This window comes from Trichechus manatus, unplaced genomic scaffold (assembly GCF_000243295.1).
Source record: "Trichechus manatus latirostris isolate Lorelei unplaced genomic scaffold, TriManLat1.0 scaffold00039, whole genome shotgun sequence".
In the NCBI taxonomy this organism is placed as follows: Eukaryota; Metazoa; Chordata; class Mammalia; order Sirenia; family Trichechidae; genus Trichechus; species Trichechus manatus.
The window spans coordinates 16812098-16819745 of NW_004443975.1; positions in this window are offsets into that span (position 1 = coordinate 16812098).

Below are 7648 nucleotides of genomic sequence, written 5' to 3' on the forward strand. Positions count from 1 at the left end.
TCCTACAGGGTCACTATGAGTTGGAATCGACTTGATGGCAATGGGTTTGGTTTGACCTAAAGAAGTAGGGGAGGGAAGAGGTTGAACCCAGGCTACATTTCAAAGGGAAGCTTACCCATGCTGCCCTCCCACTCATTCTCTTGTAACCCTTGACCTTTTTTTACCTCTCAGCAGCCCCTGCCTATCACCCCCTGAAGCCCATGCCCCTCTGATGCTCTCCTACTCCCTAAAGGCCTGCGATGCATCCTTCTCCCCAACTTCCCAGGGCACTAAACTTGGGAAGACACATCCCCCAAACTTCCCAAGGCACCAAAATAACTTCCTCCTCTTCCTGCTCCCACTCCAGACCTCTTCCTTTTGCAGCAGCTCAGCAAGTGTTCAGAAAGCAAAATGATTGGACTAATTTGCACTAAAGTAAGAACAATATGATTCCACTGAAAACTTTCAAGGGGTTCGACTGGTTCACAAAGTATATTTTTAATACGTAGAATTCAAAGTATTGCTCTGGGAATAATTTTATTTTTGAGCAATGAGATGGCCTATTGTTAAGTGGATCCTATTGACTTAGCCAACATCACTTTTAGCTGAAGGTTAGAAGAAATAATACATGAGAAAGAAAGAATGCAGAGTGTCAGGCACAAAGTAGATGATCAAGAAGTGTTTACTGGGTCATGTGTTTATTCAAACTCTCACCATGTAAGCTTATTATTTTATTAAAAACCCACATTAAGAGATTCCTATGTCCAAAACTCATCATCTATCTGTTAGTTTGTTGTACTGAGGTGGTTGCTATGATGCTGGAAGCTATGCTACCAGTATTTCAAATACCATCCGCATCACCCATGGTGGGCTGGTTTCAGCAGGAGCTTCCAGACTAAGACAGACTAGGAAGAAATCCCTGGTGATCTACTTCCAAAAATTAGCCAATGAAAACCTTATGGATCACAACAGAATATTCTAACTTGCTTTCTTTGGACAGGTCATCAGGAGGGATCAACCGCTGGAGGAGGATCTTGTGTTTGGTGAAGCAAAGGGCCAACAAAGGCAAGTTAGACCTTCAGTGAGATGGATAGCAACAATAGGGCAATGATGGACTTAAACATGCCAGAAATCATGAAAATGATGCAAAACTGGGGGTCTTAGTTAGCTAGTGCTGTTATAATAGAAATACCGCAAGTGAGTGTCTTTAACAAACAGAAATTTATTTTCTCACAGTTTAGGAGGCTAGAAGTCCGAATTCAGGATGTCGGCTGTAGGGGAAGTCTTGCTCTCTCTGTCAGCTCTGGAGGAAAGTCCTTGTCTCGTCTATTCCTCGGGGATCTTCATGTGGCATGACGTCTATCTCACCCCATCTCTGCGTGCTTGCTTCAATGTTTGCTCCATCTGTTCTTTTTATATCTCAAAGGAGATTGACTTAAGACTCAAGCTACGCTAATACTGCCTCATTAACATAACAAAGTTACAAGTATGGGGGTTAGGATTTACAACACCTATTTTTTGATGGGACACAATTCATTCCATAACACTGGGCAGTGTTTCATTCTGTTGTACATGAGGTCACCATGCATCAGAATTGACTAGACAGCAGCCACCTCAACTAATCTAATATCCAAAACACTGTGCTAGGTTCTAAGAGAAGGAGACTGACAGAAAGACAAAAAAAAAAAAAAAAAATGGTACCCACTCTTAAAGGAATTTATGACATAGAAGGAGTTATGGATCGAATTGTGTATCCCCAAAAAATATATGTCAACTTAGCTAGTCCATGATTCCCAGTATTGTGTGAATGTCCACCATTTTGTCATCTGATGTGATTTTCTTGTGTGTTTTAAATCCTACCTCTATGATGTAAATGAGGCAGGATTAGAGGCAGATATGTTAATGAGGCAGGACTCAATGTATAAGATTAGGTTGTGTCTTAAGTCAATCTCTTTTGAGATATAAAAGAGAGAAGTGAGCAGAGAGACAGGGGGACTTCATACCACCAAGAAAGTGGTGCCAGGAGCAGAGCGCGTCCTTTGGACCCAAGGTTCCTGTGCTGAGAAGCTCCTAGACCAGGGAAGGATTGATGACAAGGACACTCCCCCAGAACCGACAGAGAGAGAAAGCCTTCCCCTGGAGCTGGCACCCTGAATTCGGACTTCTAGTCTCCTAAACTGTAAGAGAATAAATTTCTCTTTGTTAAAGCCATCCACTTGTGGTATTTCTGTTATAAAAACAGTAGATAATTGAGACAGAAGGGAAGGCAAAATGACATGTAAATAATATCAAAGAACTGGATTAACGTGGAGTTAGGGGCAAGAATGCTGATACAGTATAGTGCTAATTTGCAATGTATCACAGTCCTCGTTTCAAACGAGAACATAGGTTCTACTGATAAATGTCATTTTGGAAGTGTGGATTGATGATCAACAAACTCATTAATCTGGGATCAATAAATTATAGCGTCAAAAACAGTCAATGCTTGTCCACACTTCACCATTTTTCAGTGGCCTTCTTGCCTCTCACAATTTTTTTTTTTTTAAATTCAAGGAATATATTGCTCTTCACACTCCCTCTCCTTCATTCTCTGACTGACAGAGAAAGATTGAGGCCAGCACAAGAGGCTGTGTCACGCTTCCATGCCCATACCGACAGGGGTAGGAAACAACTCTTGGACTGGAAAGCAACCAAGGAGAGAGCAGTCGCTTCAATAATTTGATCGATGGGTAACACTACAGGGCTAGTAATAAATATTGGACAAGACAAAACTGTACGAAAGGATAAGCCAAAATTGACAACAGCTAACATGTAATATCTCTTACATAGTGCTAGGAATCAGGCCAGGTGGGTCACACACATCAACACATTTATTTCTTCTCAGCAATCCTAAGACGTAAAAATTACTATTTTCCTTTTAATGAAGAAATGGAGGCTCCTAAGAGTTAAGTAACTTTCCCAAAGGAAGAAAAAGTATAGGTGGCTGAGCTGCAACACTAACTCGGGATTTTCTGACACCAAAATCCATTCTTCTAACCACTTTACTATAGTGTCATTATGCTTTCCTATAGGGGCACATGAAAAATGAAAATTATAACAAGATGAGTTTTATTTCGCTTCACTTTTTTTCTCAAGATTTTGCCATGATTTCCTTTTTCCCACTCCATAATCCACAGCTTGACCTTTACTGTTAGTCATCTAGTTGATCTGAGTCACGAAGTGCGCTCAAAGTCTAGGTTTGGACAAAGTGCGATAAGGGAAGCCTTCACTACTCTCAAAGCACTCCCATTTTGTTTGCTTTACTCATAAGCCTTGGTCGTTTGGTCTGTTTGTTCCTGCTTCTAGGAGCCTTGAGTGCTTGCTTGTGGCAAGTCTCTCAGCTCGAATCATCTAGTCAAACCCATAAGCATTTACTTGGGTCCTTACCAGTTGAGGTTCACAGATTCTTGAGAAACCCACGGAGCCCCAGTCAAGGAGCAGGCTAGCTATATGTGAGAAAATGAACGAGTGAAAGCTGTTGAATTTACTATCCAGCATTCTCATAGAGAGGCTACACATTTATTTCCCTTGAAAACTGTGTTTAAAAAAAAAAAAAAAAAAGCTCCCCTGCAAAGCGAAGTACTTTGACCTTCTCAACAACACAGTGAGGAATCTTACAATCTCACTTTTGGTTTACAGATGAGGTAACAGACTTGGATTGGAGAGGTTACTACACCTGTACGTGGTAGAGCCGAGGCTCACAATCAGGTCTTCTGACTCCAGACAATATTCTTCATAATAGGACACCCATAACTACTCGTTAAGTATTCAATTTTGTCTGAATTAAACAGCCAACATAATCAATTCAGTGTTAGGAGGGCAACTTAAGTAGACTGAATCTACGACTGTGATTCTAAACCAAATCACCTGTTATTTGTTGTGTGTGTTTATTGTATTTTATTTTTCCTGTTCCGAATTACTGTGTACAGAACAAGCAACAAATGAGAGTAGCTAGATTCAAATAAGTTAAGGTGGAACTTCCGTGTCTTGGGATGGGTATTTTAAACAAACATACTAGAAATTATAAACCCATATGCATTTTGTCCTTCAGCATTCTCACTTATGCCATTATTCCAATGCTGCTGTGTATTAACGATTTAAGACAGACTAGGAAGAAAGGCCTGGTGATCTACTTCTGAAAATGAACCAATGAAAACCTTATAGATCACAAGGGTCTGATCTGCAGCTGATCATCAGGATGGTACAGGTCCAGGCAGCATTTAGCTCCATTGTGCATGGCATCACCATGAGTTGGGGATGACTTGATGGCAACAAATAAAAATAACTAGCGAAGGAACAGCTACAGTCCCAAAATCTCAGTGGTTTAACAACATAGACGCTTATTTCTCATTCATGTAAAATTCGAAATGGATATTCCAAACCAGCTCACCTTCAATTGATGCAAGCACATAGCTTCCTTCCATCCCATGTCTTACCATCTTCAGCACATAACAGAAGTTATCACTGAATGCAAAAGAGCATGACCAATCCTGTGTGGGAGGTCTTTACAGGCCGTGCCCAAAAGTGGTAAACATCAGAACTCAGTCACATGCAAGGGCAGTTGGGAAATGTAGTCAAGGTATTTTTGCAAAAAGAGGAAGAAATGAATTGGGTGATCAGCAGATGCTCTTGCCAAATACTCCCTTTACTCAAAGGCCTATTTGGAATTCCCATTCTGAAATGAGTTTTAAAGCCAGTTTATGATCTTACAAGAAAAGTAAGAGTGTTTTGTCGATACTCCTCTTTTGGGGGTATGTGACCAAAAATTACATACCAGCTTATCTACAAATGTGTTCATTGAACTTGGCCCCCAACAACTTTGGCGACTTATATACAAGATAAATATTTGCCAGCATTAAAGAATGGAAAGAATGCAGTGCATCTGCTGAAGGAATTTCCAAAGAGATTTTTCAAAATTGTTTTGGACTTTGACTTCTCAAAGCCTACCTTGAAGAAGATAATATTCATATAAATGTATTTCTATGTTGTATATGACTGCTATGAATTCAGTTACATGTGTACATTTGTCTTCTAAGAATCATTAATAGCTGTGACTCTCAGAGTGTCCGAAGATAAGTTTCTCTTCATGTATGGAGGTAACTTGGCCAATGCAATATTTTTAATCTGGGAATGGGAGGAGGATACCTTCAACAATCCCGGGGTAAATGAGAAAATACCGTGCAGACAAAGTGGAATTATGATGGCGCAGTGATGGTCATGGTGGTAGTGTCGGCAGTGGTCCTGGTCATGGTGGCGGAGGTAGGAGGTTATTTTTACCAAGACCGTAAATTGGTTCTCGTTTTCACCCTAATTCTATATTCCTCTAAATTGAGGAATCAGCCTTGTACTTCTTTCCTGTTTTGAGAGAACTTGGTGAAGAGCCCAACACTTAGTAAGTAGTCAATAGGTCTCTGTGTGTAAACATGAGATTTTTACAACAAATACCTAATGCACTGAACTCCACACTGTGCCACTGTGCCATTATTCTGCACATCGAGTCAACAAGCATCAGTGTACGATATGCACAATTATCCTAGTATTTCACTCCAGGAGTTACGTATGCCCTTCACAATAGTTTTGGCAAGTCCCTGGAACTGGTGGTGCAGTGGTTGAGCGTTCAGCTATTAACCAAAAGGTCATCAGTTCAAATCCACCAGCCGCTCCTTGGAAACTCTATGGGGCAGTTTCTACTCTGTCCTATAGGGTTGCTGTGAGTCGAAATCGACTCAACGGCAATAGATTTTTTTCTGGAACTATCATACAATTTTGTGCCCAAACAGCATCTTTTTTAGTTAAATGGAGAGGCTTAGGGGAGAGATATCATTAGCTCCCATGTTTCATTAGTGTATTTATTTTTTAACTTCTGCATAGCTTTACGCCCCGTGCTAAAAGCCCATATATGCTTCCTATCCTAATTAAAGGGGTTCCTAGGTGGTGCAAAAGTTTAACATGCTTGACTGCTAACTGAAATTTGGAAGCTTAAGACCACCCAGAGGTGTCTCAGAAAAAAGGCAATCACTGAAAAACGCAGCAATTGAAAACCTTATGGAGCCCAGTTCTACTTTGAAATACATGGAGTAGCCATGAGTCAGAATTAACTTGGTGGCATCTGGTTTTATGCCAATTAAAGAGCGCTTTGCACCCTGGGAGAGAGGGAACATATTTGTGTCTACAGGGCCTGAAGATCTAATTTACCTGTGATACAGGTCAAATCTCATCACCTGATGTTCCCTGGTCCTCTAGCATTTTTCTTTTGTAATCCTGTTTATAGGGCCTGTACCTCTCATCTCCACTTCAGAAATTTAGCCCCTTCCCAATCCTTATTTATCGAGCCAGAGTCCTTGTAAGAAAAGGCCACAGCCCCTCGGTGACAGGACACAGCCAGCCTTGTAGGTTGTGGGATATACCGAACTAGTGAGTAATGTCTGGGAACGCTTTGGCTGACTTTCTCCTGTTCAAGGACAATTTTGCATTCTCACAAGTTCTCAGAATGTTTCTCCTTTAGGAACCACATCTGACACTGGAATTCCTGAAACCTTCAGCACTGTGTCAAGCCAATTCTCTTCTCAGATAGGAAAAATGAAAGCCAATTTTGCTCTTCATTCCTCTGACTGGTACACTGTTCTTGACCTTGTGTTGACTAGACTGTAATTCCCGTAGAGGTCTGTGCAGATGATTTGGCACCTCAACACAGTGCTTGGTGCTTTCATGGAAATCTAGGATCTAGTACATTCTCTGAGCTCAACACTTGGTGATTGCTCCTTGGATTTCTGCCTCAGTTACTTTCACTAAACATTTAGAATTTTATTACATACTACCTTATATTTTGGATTCTTGTTTCCCAGTCTAAACTGCTAATTTGCTAAAGGAGTGGGTTGTATTTTATACTTCTTCTGAATCCCACTCAAAGCACCTAGTATGCTGTTCTGAATAGCCTAAGAGTCACTCACTAAATAAGTGCTATGATGATGAAATCATGTTAATTGCTTTTGATGACATACAAGAACTTACACGTTCAAATGAATGCTTTCCTTGGCAAGGCAGCCACCTGGGGAGGCTACCCACATACGCCAGTGATGCTATCAATGCTCAAAATAATTTTTCAACACCTCTTTCTGTTTGAATTAAATTCAGAATCTATGACACTTATTTCATAACTGGTATGTAGCACCTCAAATAATGCAAGACTGTTTTAAGTGGGTACCACAAAGATTAATAAGACACAATGCCTGCTCACAGACAGTTTGCAGTCTTCGGTAGTGGATAAGACAAGGGCGGAAACAGCAATGATACAAGGCAAAATGTGTCAAATACCATAAGGGAGCCACAAAGGATTATGGGAGATCAGAAAGAGGAGACGTAATGTACAGCTGAGCCTGTAGGGCATTGTGCAACCTCAATGGCTGTACATCTTTGTCCTATAATTGGTTTGATCTTAGGCAACAACTAAACGCCATTTGGAACCAAAGTTAGGGAACAAATTGGGTGAATGTCCTGGGTAATACCTTCTGTTAAAATTGAGGTGGAATAATAAATCATATGCCAATGCTGGAAACTGGTTTTGAAGGAACTGTGTCCTCAGACAGAAGAACACGATGACCAACTGAGTCAAGCAGGTGTCAAAAGATGC